At 34.7% G+C, this 16,181-nt stretch overlaps 1 protein-coding gene across 1 annotated transcript in view; it reads right to left on the bottom strand.

Annotated features, from left to right (window-relative positions):
• Positions 1-6,210: 6,210 nt before the first annotated feature.
• The window catches only part of LOC143239795 (protein ABHD14A-like), a 93,367-nt gene continuing 83,396 nt past the window's right edge, over positions 6,211-16,181 (bottom strand). The window contains exons 3-4 of the transcript XR_013021367.1: positions 11,211-11,268; positions 6,211-6,225 (exon numbers count right to left, since the gene is read on the bottom strand). The gene's annotated coding sequence lies outside the window, so the exon portion shown is untranslated. The remainder of the gene's footprint in view (positions 6,226-11,210; positions 11,269-16,181) is intronic.

The following is a 16,181-nucleotide window of genomic DNA, read 5'->3' on the forward strand; positions in this document are numbered from 1 at the left end:
AAAAGAAATATCATCCTTAGATGAAACAGTAATTAATTCGCTAACCATTTTGAGATCAGCTACAACGTTTTCCTTAGCCAAATCATTTCCCAGTTTTAGTGATACACCATTAATTGGCAGAATAGGTCTTACTCCACCCATAACTGTTCTCGAAACTAGGTCTGATGCTAATTGAAGTTATGAAGAGGAATATTAACAAAGCCACTCTTAACCTCTGTGCAGTAACCGACTCATCAATGGCAGATCTCACATCTAAAAACAGTATACCTTCTAACAACAATGATTGAGTTGCCTCAGTATCACATAGAATACGTATGGGTATGGTACTAGCAGTGTCATTTGTTAAAGACACAGAACCAACAAATACAAAAGGTATAAACTTCTTCCTGATTACATCAGCCTTTACATCAATGGCCAAACCAACAACACTGGGTGATCTGATGAAATAACGTCCATATGTGGGCACAACGTTCATATGTGGATACAAATGCACTAGACGTTGCCTCATTTTCTTTTTTTCTTATTCAAACACCAACGGACATAACATGACCAGGATTTTTATAAAAATGACAGACAGACCTTGATGGTTTTGATGAAGTTTTATCCCACGTGTAAGAAGATTTCGAGCTGTAGAAGTTTAATTTCTTAGAAGAATCCTCACCTTTAGTGGGTTGAACAGATATAGGATTTTGCTAAGATGGTATAAATTTCTGCAGCTGCTTCCTGTGGTGTTTTATCTTTGTTTTCATCCATTTTTTTAGGTCATTATTTACAAAACGTTTAAATTCGTCAACTAGACATAATTGGTTTATTTTGTCCAAATGGTTGCCAGTATACATAAAATTGTACCATCTATCAATATAAACATCTTTTTCATGGGCGAATTCCATACGACTTCGATTATTTTGCTTGCGATAACTTCGAAACTTTTGGCGATAAGCCTACGGTACTAACTCGTAAGCTTTGAGAATAGCTGCTTCAACCTCATCTAATACGTAGGGTCTTCTGGAGAGAAAACAGGATAAACTTCTTGTGTTTTTCCATTTTAAACACTTTGTAATAATAATAATAACCATTTTAGGTGGGCCATTTCATGCTTTGAACAACTTTCTTAAAATGTTAGAAATATATATCAACTTCATTTTCATTGAATGTTGATATTTACGTATATAAATTGAGTTCAGATATGTCATTTTGTCCTGATCAAGCGGAGTTGAGTTTAATTTCCATTTCTTTTAGCCTAATATCTTTTTCTTTTTAGCCTTCGATACAAGCTTATTCATTCTCCTTTACGGCTTTAATACGAGTTCGTTCTTTCTCGGCTTCTGTATGGGCTTGTTTCAGCTCGATTTTTTAAGACTTACCTGAATTTCTAACTTATCTTTATCACTCAACTATGATTGGCTAGTGAAGAATCTAGAGTATTCCGCTATTGCTTCCTCAGACAACAAATTATCACCGACTGGTATTTGACAATGCACTTTTTTAGTTCATTTTTTTCTCATTGATGTTGTAACCTCTAATTCTAAAACTTTGGCAATTTTTAGCAATTTACTTTTGTTATATCTTTCTAGTTGTTCGAGGGAGAGTGATTCAAGAAAATCTCGATGATCAGATCTTGATGGTACTGATAAATATAAATTAAATTAAGATTTGAATTTTAATTCAGATCGAATTTTGTCTCTGATTTGTCCCCCACTGGTACAGCGGTAAGTCTGCGAATTTACAATGCTAACCTCAGGGGTTCGGTCTCCCTCGGTGGGCTCAACAGATAGCCTGATGTGGCTTTGCTATAAGAAAACACACACGAACATACAGTCTCTGATTTGGATCTCGGAAACAATTTCACAGTTTATTGAGTTACGCATTACAATTTATCTTGGACGAGCCTCCAATTTATTATGTTACATATTACGATTTCAGATAGCCTAAAACTGAGTTAAATTGTATTATAAAGTTAGAAATTAATGCAATGTCGGGTTGTATCAAACTTATGATGTTTGCCAACAAGATTGATATACACAGTTTTCTTCCTTAAGACAAATATATTTTAATATAAAACAATAATACAATTTATAATAACAATTATTTGAAATAATGATTTACATAAAAGAGTTTTACAAACAAGATCGAGTCTTCTATCTGGAGGCCCGGCATGGCCAAGCGTGTTAAGGCGTGCGACTCGTAATCTGAGGGTCGCGGGTTCGCATCCCCTTCACGCCAAACATGCTCGCCCTTTCAGCCGTGGGGGCGTTATAATGTGACGGTCAATCCCACTATTCGTTGGTAAAAGAGTAGTCCAAGAGTTGGCGGTGGGTGGTGATGACTAGCTGCCTTCTCTCTAGTCTTACACTGCTAAATTAGGGACGGCTAGCACAGATAGCCCTCGAGTAACTTTGTGCGAAATTCAAAAAACAAACAAACATCTTCTATCTGGTCTAGAACTAAATATTATATCGACGGTTCATGATGAACGAACTACCGTATTTCCCATTTTGATTAGCTAAATTTTGAAAAAGAGAAAAGATAAAGAAAACATAAGAATAAGGTCACAACACTTCCACCAATCTTACCAATCGTGGATTGTTTAGTGACTTACGGTACAAAAATCATCTTGTCCACTTCTCGTTTTTTGTGAGCTATATGCTTATCATATCTATCTTTCAAAGTGTATGTATATCTTATATTATCACTGGAATATCTCTATTATTACCTCTAATAACGTTATTCTAAGCCTGGGTAGTTAAAAAGAGTGCCGGTGTTAGAGCACCATATGTCCGGTGACTTCTTGTTTGTTTATTTATTTAATACTAAATAACTTGTACATTTCATTCTGGGTCATATAGATGGGCTTGGATCACTGTCTAGTATCAAAACGCTTCCTCTAGGCTTAGGTTTAGGCCTATGAACACGTAATATTCGTCCTTGAAGATGCACAGTAAATTTCTGAGACTTATTTTGGGTAAAAAATAGCATCTTTGACGTCGGAAAATACGGTAATTTCGAGTTGATATTGGTACAATTCTCTTAATGCATAGTCTGCTAGCTCTTTAAAAGATCACGCGTGATTTTATTGCCGCTGAAGGTATCTAATGTTTTCGTAGAAATACCAACGTCCGATTGCAATCTGCTGAAGTTAAATGGTTTGTAATGTTCGAAATCTATAAATGTTTCTCGTCAAATATCCGTAGTTTAATAAGTGTTAATCACAGCTATAGCTTCTGAGGTTTATAGTATACTAACTGTAGCAAACCAACAATTTATAATCATTAGGCGAGGTTATCGAAACTTCAGTTGATAAAAATGCTGGCAGTCACTACTATTTACATAAACACATTAGTACATTATTGATTCTCACACTCGAGAATCTTCTACATCTTTGGTGAAAAGGTGGGAATCTCGCAATACACATTTAACCGTATAAGTTACACACATTTCTTAATAAATATATATATGTAACTGAAACAAACATCGATATTAAAATAAATATATAATAGTAAGTCCGTTACAAACCCACATGACCTTCTTCATGTCATCCTGTATCACTGTGTTAAGTTTGGTGCTGATTGATCAAGAAACGTGGAAACGAATGAGGAATAGATATCAAATGATAGATATACGACCATGTATTTTTTCTGGACATGCCCTCCGCTAGAATAACAGTAAGTATACGGATTTACAACGCTAAAATGAGGGGCTTGATTCCCCTCGCTGGACTCAGCAGATAGCTCGATTTGGCTTTGCTATAAGAAAAATACACAAACAAATACTTTTCCGGACACACAGTTTACTTACTATGATAGATATACATATATTGGAAAATATACAATAATAAGTGATGACGAGAAAACCCACATGTAGAGAAAATTATATATGTAAAAACGGCTGATATGGGTAGAGAAAGCACTATGTAGATGAACGAACAACGTTTCGACCTCTTTCTTACTTTGCGAACCTGACGATGACCGAAGGTCGAAACGTTGTTTGCTCCTCTGCATTGTGCTTTCTTTACCAATACCAGTCGTTTTTACATGTATAGTGGAAAATATACAATATTTTCAAACTTATATTATATTACTATTTCTGAACAAGATATAATACAACTAGTAGAGTAACATATTAGCGTTTCAGCAAATATTAAAGAATTCCATAAATATTCTCCACATACATTGTACTTGTCGTTGAACAGAAAAATATTTTGTGAGTAACTTCTGTTCTCCGGCTGGTCAGCGGTAAGTTTGCTGACTCGTAACGCTAAAATCCGGGGCTCGATTATCTGCGTTGGATACAGCAGGTATAAAAAAATCACCTCAAATGCTGATTATTATTGGATGATTTATGAAATAATTTCATTATTTCAAGGAAACGATATATATTTATATATATTTGTTACAGGCTTATAAACAACTACTATTATCTGCACGGTCTTCGGAATATGTTAGGGTTAATGACCGCTGTGTTTGTTTTTAATGGGCTAGCTGCACTCTATATACCGCAGGGAATCAAACTCTGTATTATAACTTGTAGGACCGGAAACGCACCGCTGACCCATCAGGTGCCTGAAACAAGCCATCATTGAACATGTATAATGGTTACTGCTTGAAGATGATGTGTTTTTCATTCTCTCACATCGGAGACAGAATGAATACAGGTTTTGTTTGCAGCATAGTAGTCAGTTTAACAATAAGAGAAATACTCTGGGGACGAACAAACGCTTTTGTTTGGAGTTTCTAACCTCCCAATGGAATATTTATTTCATTTTTCTGTTTTTCCCAAATAATATCTAAATTATATTTGTAAATAATATTATTAGTCTAGATAATTTTAAGAAAAAACGATGTATTTTCTGCTAATATTCTGGTCCGATAATCAGGAATCAACGTGACGAACAAAGAACTAAGTAATTTACAAAAATAAATAAAACAGCTTTAAAGGCTTAAACTTTTTTATTGATTTTATTTTTCATAGCCCGTAACACAATTTAGATAAGGTAAAAAACAGCAACAACAGAACTCTTAATATGTAGCCCCTAGTGGCAGTCTAGGAAAAGGGTTTTGATACCCGTGGTGGGCAGAGCACAGATAGTCTATTGTGTAGCTTTGTGTTTAATTCCGAGCAAACCAAACAAAAACTTATGTATGTAAGGCATATACTGCACATACATATTGACAAGATAAAAGGGTGAGAAGCTAGGCATGCAGGAATAAGGTTTGGTTTTGTTTGTTTTGGTTTATTTTTGAATCTGGCGCAAAGCTACATGAGGGCTATCTGCGCTAGCTGTCCCTAATTTAACAGTGTAAGACTAAAGGGAAGGCAGCTAGTCATCAACACCCACCGCCAACTCTTGAGCTACTCTTTTACTAACGAATAGTGGGATTGACCGTAACATTATAACGCTTCCGTGACTGAAAGGACGAGCATGTTTGATGTGACGGGGATTTGAACCCACAACTCTCAGATTACGAGTCGAACGCCTTAACCCACCTGGCCATGCCGGGCCAGGAATAAGGTATATACAGTTTAATTAAGACAATAAGGCTAAATAATACTGATCACATTAACGACAGTAATCAAATCGTCTATACGTAATTTCGATTAGTATTATTAAAGTAATTTGAGTGCTGGAAAATGTAAGTTGTCATCATAAGTTAATTAGTACAGAAAGTGAAACGCTGTTGTTTAACTGTCTTGGTGATGCCTGAAGAAGCCACTTTTAGGTTATGAAATTTCATGAGTTCATTCTCTTTCTTAACCATTGTTCGAGTTGTGCTTGATTCAGGCATTATTTTTAGTGTCTTTAAACTAAGCTTTAGAAGTCTTCCAAAATAGAAAGTAAATTTAAAAAAAAAATTCCCTGGCAAACATTAGACGTTAACTTGGTAAAGGTCTTGAAGTTTTTGGCTCATATGTGCCACGCCCATTATGACGTTGTCAGGTGAAAGGTTTCTTCACGATCATTAGATAAACAAGAAAATTATTATCTATCTAACTTTAACTTAACAAAGACTGAGTTTGAGCTAAGAAAATAAACAGACTTGGCATGTGAGGTTAATTGAAACACAGCCTTTACTGGATGCAAAGCAAAAACAGTGTAAATATTTGCGTAGACACTGGACAGTTACTTTTCAGAGCATCGTTGTCAGCCAACAAACTTTGTCTCTTGAGAAGTCTTCCGTTGACGTATTGCATGGACCAAGTAGACTGATTTTTCTTCATTGCTCTAAACTAATAGAATACGTCAGATTTGTCAGAAATTGGAGCATTACCACATATCTGGCCATTTTCTTACAACAAAATAAAGATTGTAACCTATTGATATCATCTATTTGCCCAATGACGAGCACTGCTGTTATTAACCTGTTATATACAATATAATAATTACAGCAATATTCTCATTGGCAAAGTAGTTTAGATACTACCTACTAGAGAACAAATATAAAAAAAATAAAATAAAGATGTAAGCCAACATTTCTTATGAGAATAATAAACACTTAATTACTATTATATGTGTAAAGTCAACAGTTTTAGCATATATATTTTGATTATTATATTGTTACAGTAAAGTCGGTCACTATACATGAAATATCATATTTCGTTTGTTGTAACAACCTGAGACTTGCAACACTGTTATTTAAAAAAGTAAATAAAGATGTAGTCCATTTTATAGTGTTCCATTATCTATGTCTTTGTACAATTCCAAAACATCGGTTAACGTATTTCGCAGAATTTTGTTTGTTTGTTTAGAATTAAGCACAAAGCTATACAATGGGCTATCTGTGCTCTGCTCACCATAGATATTGAAATCCTGTTTTCAGCAGTGCGAGACATACCGCTGGGCCACTAGGGTAGAGCATTTCTCAGAACCAACTTGTAGAGCTCAAATGCTATATTATTAAATTTTAAATTTACATTCAAAATTTTATTGTACTACTATTTTATGAACAATGGCAATAGGTTTGGTATCAAATTGTAGATTATAATTCAAATTTTATTATTGTAAATTATTTATTATATTAAAAGTATATATTACAACAAAATTCCTAAATATCGATTTTCATGTGTCACATGTTATGTTAAATCCAACTTTGGTTTAAATCAGATGTTTGTGTTGTCTATAATTTGTGACGAAATATAAACTCAAATTACCAATATTGATAAGCTAGAACATAAAGTGCGAATATCCTGTCCTTTGTATTTTCTGAGATATTATTATATTTAGCAAATCGGACAAGATGGCCCCTGCTATTTCCTTTTTTGGATCTGCTTGTTCGCGTGCATCTATTTCATTCTTATGACGTGTTTATAACCAACCGAAAACTCAGAAAATTTTCTAAGTGGTTTTCTAAGCCTTTGGATATTGTTTTCGACGGAAAAAAAAAAGACATCTTTTTCATTGTAAATTCACAGAGGAAAGGTAAAATGGAATGGTTTTCTTTGTTTGTTTGGAATTAAGCACAAAGCTACACAATGGGGTACCTGTGCTCTGCCTACCACAAGTATCGAAACCGGTTTCTAGCATTGTAAATGTGCAGATATACCACTGTACAGATTAGTTAGTAACTCTAGTACATTAGAGGAATTTTATGTTATTGATATAGTAATTTATGATTTTTTGTTATTTTAAAATGCATATATACAACCTAAAATTATTTTGTATACCAGAAGGAGATTACTTTAATGATTATACGAAACCTTGCTATTACAACTAAAATGTAACGGAACAACAGTGTTATCAAGCCAAGAAGACGAGGCCTAACCAGATCAAAAGAATAACACAGAGCTCATGAGATATAAAAACAAAACAAAACCCATAAAGTTGTTCAGGGTGACGTTCAGCTGGAAATATTACACTTACCACAAATGAGAAAAATAATTATAATTCATTATTTGAGGAAACTCCTTCACAAGTCGATAGGCTTATTATGAAAACCTTGAAGTTTGTTTATTGATACTGGTTCCGCAGATACAATATTTAGTTCTAATTTGTTAGTGAAAGATGAAAAAATTGCCTCTGGAGATAAAGAAAGAAGCGAGATTGATGTGATATAAAGTTCAAGGAAAAAGGAAATTGGAAGTTACCTTTACTGTGAGAAGCTTCTCTTTGACTCATGATGTGTGAATAAATGACATTGAAGAAGAGTTCATGTTGAGAACTGATTTCATTTGGAAACGTTGATATGATGTCAAGTTAGCTTCAAATAGCTTTACAAGAAATTTCTGTGAATTACGTGGCAATTACTACATTCGAGGAAAAATGATCGTTGTACCTCCAACAAGAGAGATACTCATATCAGGAGATAATAACATCTGGTAGTTGATTGTGGAATACTAAAGACTGGTGGCCCCGCTAGTACAGCGGTATGTCTACGGATTTACAACGCTAAAATCAGGGGTTCGATTTCTCTCGGTGAGCTCAGCAGATAGCCCGATGTGGCTTTGCTGTAAGAAAACACATACATAAAGACTGGTAGCTGGAAGAGCTTTCCTTGATGTGAAAAATTAAAATGTTGTATATGAATTCACCCAAGAAAACATTAAATTGAGTTATGATAAAGTAAAAGGTAGGTATGCTGTAAGGTTGCACCCACTAGTTGATTCATCCAACCATATCACAGAAATAACTCCTATAGTAACAGGATGGACAATGAAAATAAGGGATAAAACGCCATTCCAGCCATTTATAAGAAGGAAAAATCCATAAAAAAAAACTCGGTGAATATATAATTTGGTGTAGCATTTAACTTTTTAGTATTAAGGTGGCTCAAAGAATTTGACAATCTTGGAAAGGGTTGTGATATAAGCTGTATTTTTAGTGTTGTAATTTGTTTACTAGAAAACACAAAACGTTTAGAAAGTTCTAAATATGTGGATATAATGAGTTTTTTTCTAGAATATTCAAAGTTTGGTTATAAATATAACATTCTGTAAAGTGACATTAGACTTGCTAGAAAGTGAGTTGTTTTATAAATATAGTAATTTATTTTCAAGATAGAGTGTGTTAGTTATCACGATTATGTTGTAAAAGTTGATTTATTTTATGTTGTTTAACGTTATTTGTAAGGTAAATCAATAGTAATTTACGACAGTATATAAATATTCAAGTTTGTAAAAACATTGAAGGACGAAAAAGTTACTTACTATTGTTACTTGTAATGAACATTAAATTGTCTTCACAAAATGATTAAAAAGAACCGACTTATGAGAGAATTACGCCACTACAACGTTGATATGATAAACAAAACATCAATCCTGACACATATACCACGTCGGAAAAGTTAATTTACACAGTACATATTACAATACTTATGATATGTATTACGTATTATAATTTATCCCGGACGAAACCCCACTTTATTACGTAACATATTATAATTTAGAATAGCCTGAACTTGAATTAAATGATAATCTTGATTCAGAAGTCAAATAAATGTTGCTAGCAAGATTAATACAAACGCCGTTTTTTAAATTACAAATATATTTTAATATACAAATAAAACAATTTACAATAACGGTTATTACAAATAATGATCTATGTACAAAAGTTTTATAAAATTACAAATAATACTAAGGCTTCTATTTGGTCTAAAACTTCCTGATGTCTTATCAAGGATTCACGATAAGCAAATTAATTTTGAGTTGATATAGATTCAATTCACTTAACAGGGAGCTCACTACCTTTGCGTTCTTCATTCTTCGCCGGGCACACGTCAACTGATCTACGGATGAAGTTATATAATGTTTTCGTAAAAGTGCTAATGTCCGATATAAACTGCTGAAATCAAATGGTTCGTAATGTTTGAAGTCTGTAAACGTTCCAGGCTCGGCATGGCCAGGTGGTTAAGGCACTCGACTCGTAATCCGAGAATCGCGGGTTCGAATCTCCGTCACACCAAACATACTCACCCTTTCAGCCGTGGGGGCGATATAATGTGACGGTCACTCCCACTATTTGTTGGCAAAAGAGTAGCTCAAGAGTTGGCGGTGGGTGGTGATGACTAGCTGCCTTCCCTCTAGTCTTACACTGCTAAATTAGAGATGGCTACTGCAGATAGCCCTCGAGTAGCTTTGCGCGAAATTCAAAACAAACCAAACCTATAAACGTTCCTGGTCAAATATCTGAAGTTCTGAATTGATAAGCGTTATAACAATCACGGTTTTAGGCTCCGAGGTTCAGAGCACGCCAACTATAGCATATTAGTAATATAGTTGGTTATATTTATAACGATGAGGATAGGGGCCTGGCATGGCCTAGCGCGTAAGGCGTGCGACTCGTAATCCGAGGGTCGCGCCCGCGTCGCGCCAAACATGCTCGCCCTCCCAGCCGTGGGGGCGTTATAATGTGACGGTCAATCCCACTATTCGTTGGTAAAAGAGTAGCCCAAGAGTTGGCAGTGGGTGGTGATGACTAGCTGCCTTCCCTCTAGTCTTACACTGCTAAATTAGGGACGGCTAGCACAGATAGCCCTGGAGTAGCTTTGTGCGAAATTCCAAAACAAACAAGCATGAGGATAGTTTCTCGAAACTTAATCTTACTCAACAATGTGGACGATGCATTAGTGTTTACGTACACACATATACAGTTGATTGTTGCACTCGAGAAGTTTTTACAATTTTAGTGTGTGTTTTCTTATAGCATAGCTACATCGAGCTATCTGCTGAGCCCACCGAGGGGAACAATTTCAGTGAATAGACGGAAATTTCGCTAAACAAATTTAACAGTATAAGTTACGTATATTTCTAATTATAAATTTAATTTAAACATAAATATCTAAGTAGATACATGATAGTAAATTTGTCACATGTGTATAATCATAATTTTATTAAGAAAGCATATGTTACGTTGAGAAAAAAAAAAACCCAGACCGCACTTTGACAATTTTGATGGCGTTCAGATTTCACTCATATTTTATGAAGTTTCCCTTCCTTTGGAAATGAATAGTGTTTCTTGACACTTATTAATCTGCCCTTTACTACACCATGTTACTACGCCCATGTGCTAAACAATGCTAAACTGTTTATTCTGGGGTTTCCTTCGGCAACTAAATTTCTCTCTCCTCCATTTTTATGCTAGCCAAAGAATCTGAAGTTCCATTATGTGGGGTAAACACACTAAGATCTGAGGAAGACTTCAGCTGTCGGTAATTTACCTTACAATAAATTTTAATTTTAAACTACTTTAAATCAACACAACATTATCAAAGCTTACTTACCTACGTAGCTTCTTCTTAAAAACACAGACGTTATGCAGCATTCTTCCGGAATGTATACCTACAACAAAAAGGCTCTCTGTTTATATGGCTCGTAGACCAAGTAATATCAGTTATATTATGCACAACTCACTGGTTTATGATCATTGGTATACGATCAAAATTACTGTTGTTTACTATACCAAAATTATAATCAAGACCATTTTTTTCAAAGTGTTGTCAATCACGTTTCACTTTATCTATGTAATAAATTTTAATTTCCATCTATATGAATTTATATGCATTTTTTTTTTTACATTTCTTTTCAGCGATCTTCTTCATGTATCCAAGCAGTTAGTTTAACCTTTATGGCCTGACACGACAGCCATGAGGGGAACAAAACTTGAGACTGTTAACTGCTGTTACGTATTATAATCTATCTCGAACGAGTTTCCGATTTATTATGTTGCGTATTACAATTTCAAATAGCCTGAAATTTTAATTTTAATTTAGAAGCTAATTTCAACTAAATGTCATTATGTGTTAAATTTATGATATTTGCTAACAAATCGATACACATTTTTTTTCTTAATACAAATATATTTTAATACACAAACAAGAAAACAATTTATAAAAACGGTTATTAAAAATAATAATTTATATACAAAACTGTTACGAACTTACAAATAACAATGAGTCTTCTATTAGGTCGGAAAATGAAAAGTTTTGTCGTCGGTTCACAACGAGCGAACAAATTATATGGTCACACACAGATATACTTCATTTGACGGGAAACTAGTTAAGTTCTTTAACGTGAGTCTTTTCCCGACGAAAATATTTAATGTCCTTGTAGAGATATTAATGTCCGAAATTAATTCACTGACGTTAAACGGTTTGTAATGTTAGAAATCTATAAACGTTCCTGGTCAAATATCTGTGGTTTCCCGATTATTAAGCTTTTATTACAGTTACAGCTTTCGAGGTTTATTAGTATACTGACTGTAACAAATCAACATTAATATATAACTGTCTCTTGGCGTGTCGTTTCATAAACTTTTAGGGTGATATTCTCAAAAGATCAGTTGGCAACAATATTCCAAGATATGCTAGTGCTTTCGTAAAATATATATTGTTGATTCTTACACTTGAGAATCTTCTACAGATTTAAAGAATAAGCGGGACTTTCGCAATATATATTTAATAATATAAGTTGCATGCATATTTAAATATATATTAACCTGAAACAAACATAGATATTAAAATAGATATATAATAGTAAATGCATTATATTTCACAATACTTTTGACTAAGCCTGACTCATTTTGTAACATAAAAACATTTATTTTCCTATCATACTTCAACATTATAATTTAAATGAAGCATAAAATGCTATATAAAATCTTTCAGGAAACCTGGACTTTAATAATTGTAACTGATGTTTTTCATAAACTACGTATCATTTTCTTTAGCTTGGCATGGCCACTTGGTTAGGGCGCTATACTCGTAATGGTTCATAGTAAACACGCTCGCCCTTTCAGCCCTGGAGCTGTTATAATGTGATAGTAAATTCCACTATTCGCTGGTAAAAGAGTAGCTCATGATTTGGCAGTGGTGATGACTAGCTGCCTTTCCTCTAGTCTCATACTGCTAAATTAGAGACGGCTAATTGAGATAGTCCTCGTGTAGCTTTGCGCGAAATTCTAAACAAACAAATCACTTTCTTTTCGGATTCTCACTCACACTTCTAATGAAGTAGAAGACCTACCGACTTTTACAGCTTAAAGATAAAACAATTTAAAAAAAAAGAGTTTCCATGTCGTTTTTAAACCATTTGTCTGGAGCATCTCAAACCTGAAGTAGAGATAATTACTTCACACAATACCAACCGAGGATGAGATAAAGTGATCTGCTAAATAGTAATATAGCTATACTAGTGTTTAAGTTACAGTTATAGTTTATCACTTTTCTTTTCAAAATTATATTAATTTACCACTTGTAGGCTACTAACGACATGTAATGCCTAAAAAAGTATGGGAAATTCCCAAACACTGATGATTCCGTTGGGAGCATGTTGAGATTATTTCACAGTAAATTTTGATTTTTAAACTTTTATTTTGAAAATTAAAAATAAACAAAACTTTTAAATAATAAAATTTGAATTCTAAAGTTTTTCCATTGTGTGAAAAACGACTATAAGTTTATTTTCTATAATGTTTCAGTTCAATTGTGAACTTTTGCTTTCGAGATGTATTGCACCTACCCAGGTATGGAGGGGTTAAACACTAATGTGTTTATATATTTTATTGCACTTACATGATCGTATTGACACGAAGTTGTAACTTTTTTCTCTAACATTGTACAGGTGAAAGGCAGTGAACATTTAGATAAGACGTTCTTCTTTTACTGGGCTTCAAGAGACATGTTTGAACTGAATATTTACTGTTTAAGTTGCTTTTTGCCAGAACTTTCTATTAGGGTTTTGTGCAAGTCATTGTGACCCGTATTATGAATCACTATTGTTTATGATATATGAATGATGATCAAATCCACCATTCGGTCTGAAAAATATATTTTAAGCTATCATTTTAAAATTACGGACAGCTAGTACAGATAGCCCATGAATAGCTTTGCGTGAAATCGAACAAACAAAAATGTACTATTGAATACCAATAATACGAATAAATTTATTTTTTCTGAAACAATTTATTCAAATTTTAAACTGTAATTAATGAAGTAAATCGCTAATAAATATTGTGTAGCCCACATTTTAATATAACGTTTTGTTTTTAAATTAAATTGTTGAATTATATCTTGGGGAATAGACCTGTTCGATATACGTTTGGTACAATGAGGCAGGATAGTTGTTTCAACGCGTCTTATGACTACATTTCAGAAGTCATAACATTTCCACCAGAGGATGTCGAATTGGACTTGAAAACATATTTGTAAACCCCGTGTTTCATTATATCCTATAAAAGGTGTCGTAAGAACGTTTCTTGAACGCCGTCAGGAAACTACGTGCAGCAACTGCAGTGGTGATCACGCTGCCTCCTATCACGGATTTCCTAAATACCAACAAGTGCTAGAACTAAAAAATTTGAAACTTGGCAAACCGACACCCTCGGTTGGACCTTCGAGTGATTTCACCAACCTTCCTGCTGCCAACACTAAATCTGTCCAGGCTCAGCATGTCAACTATGCAGCAGCCCTGAAAACCCAGAACCCAACTATCAACAAGATCGGAGCTTACCCCCAAGAAACCCAGAGATTTTGATAATGCTTTTCACGAACGGCTTGGCACCTTTGTTGCTAATGTTGCTTCCATGGTGATAGAAAACAAACTCGAGCCCTTCCACCAACTGTATTCCTGGATATGCCACTCTGCCAAGTTCTTCTTAAACATCAGTAACTCAGATCCGAGCGCCACGTATCGCTGGATTCAAGCAAGAAAGGCCAGTAAGTAGTATGGTTTCATTCTTACACATAAATATTCAAGATGGCCTTTACTTTGAGAAATTTGAGCTTTTCGACTTCTGCAACACCCTAAACTCTGACATCATCTCCATTAATGAAACCTTAATAAATAGCAATAATTTATTCACCCTCCCTGATTATAAAATTTTCTGTCTCCCATTCTGCCCTCACTAGAGACTTTGCTTTCCTTTAGAAAACTAACTTAAATACTAAAATTTTGAAGCCTCCAAGTCAGCTCCATAATGAAACTATTTTAGCTGAACTAACTCATAATAACTCCCCCCATCACCCTAGTCTTAATTTTCGTCAGTCCCTCACAGACCCCCGATTCCGCTTTTTTACAATATTCCCTTTCACAATCACGCTAGCCGAACTCGAAAATTCCATCAAACGACATAAAAGCAATAGCGCTCCTGGAGAAGATGGCATAAATAACCACGTCATCAAACATCTACCCCTGAACTTTCTAAATCATCTACTTTCTATATGCGATTATTCCATTTTGCATGGCTACTACCCTAATTACTGGAAAACAGCCACTTTCACTGTCATCCGCAAATCCTCATGTAACCTGTTTGATCCTTCAAACTACAGACTTCTTAGCCTCATCAATATCTTAGGCAAATTATTAGAGAAAATCATCACAAAAAAGACTTACTTTCTTCGCTGAAACTAATAACCCTCTTATCTAATATCCAGAACGCCTCCCGGCGAAAACGTCAAACTGCTGACCACCTTGTTAGACTTACCGAATCCCTATTCTAAGCATTTATCTAGAACCAGATTGCCGTGGGTGTATTCCTCGATGTCAGACGGTCCTTCGATTTTGCGTGGCATAACGCTCTCCTTTTCAATCTGTTCTCCATAAACATTCCGAATACCTTTATCCGCTGGTTAGCTAGCTTTTTAAATAACCGTTTCGCCAGAGTTAATAATGAACTCTCTCACTCGTTCCCTGTACTAGCTGAGTTCCCCAAGGCTCCATACTTAGCCCCTTATTATACATTCTCTTTGTAAATGATATTCCTTTCCCCGCTTTTATTCACACTCATGCTTCACAATACACCGACGACTTAGCTGTCTGGAGTACGTCTACTAACCCCGTTATAGCCGCTCATCGTGTCCAGAATACCATCAACGCCATCACACACTGGTGTGACAAATGGCGGGTAGCACTGAACCCCCACAAATCACAAGCGATTTGATTCTATAGATGCTTCGAAAAGGAATGAATGTCCAAGGTGTAAATCAAAATTCATGATACTTAACCCCTTTTCTAAATCTGTTAAATTTTTAGGTATTCATTTTAATTCCCAACTAACCTTGTCAACCCACATTAATACAATTGCATCACGTATTAGTCACCGCATTTCCTTTCTTCGAAGGATCAGCGGTATGAACAAAGGTTGTAACCCTCACACCATTATGTTCATATACAGAGTATACATTCGACCCCTGGTCGAGTATGGTTGCATGCTATTCTGTAACATGCCCGACTCTTTAAATAAGAAAATACCAGCA

This window comes from Tachypleus tridentatus, chromosome 13, assembly GCF_004210375.1.
Source record: "Tachypleus tridentatus isolate NWPU-2018 chromosome 13, ASM421037v1, whole genome shotgun sequence".
In the NCBI taxonomy this organism is placed as follows: domain Eukaryota; kingdom Metazoa; phylum Arthropoda; class Merostomata; order Xiphosura; family Limulidae; genus Tachypleus; species Tachypleus tridentatus.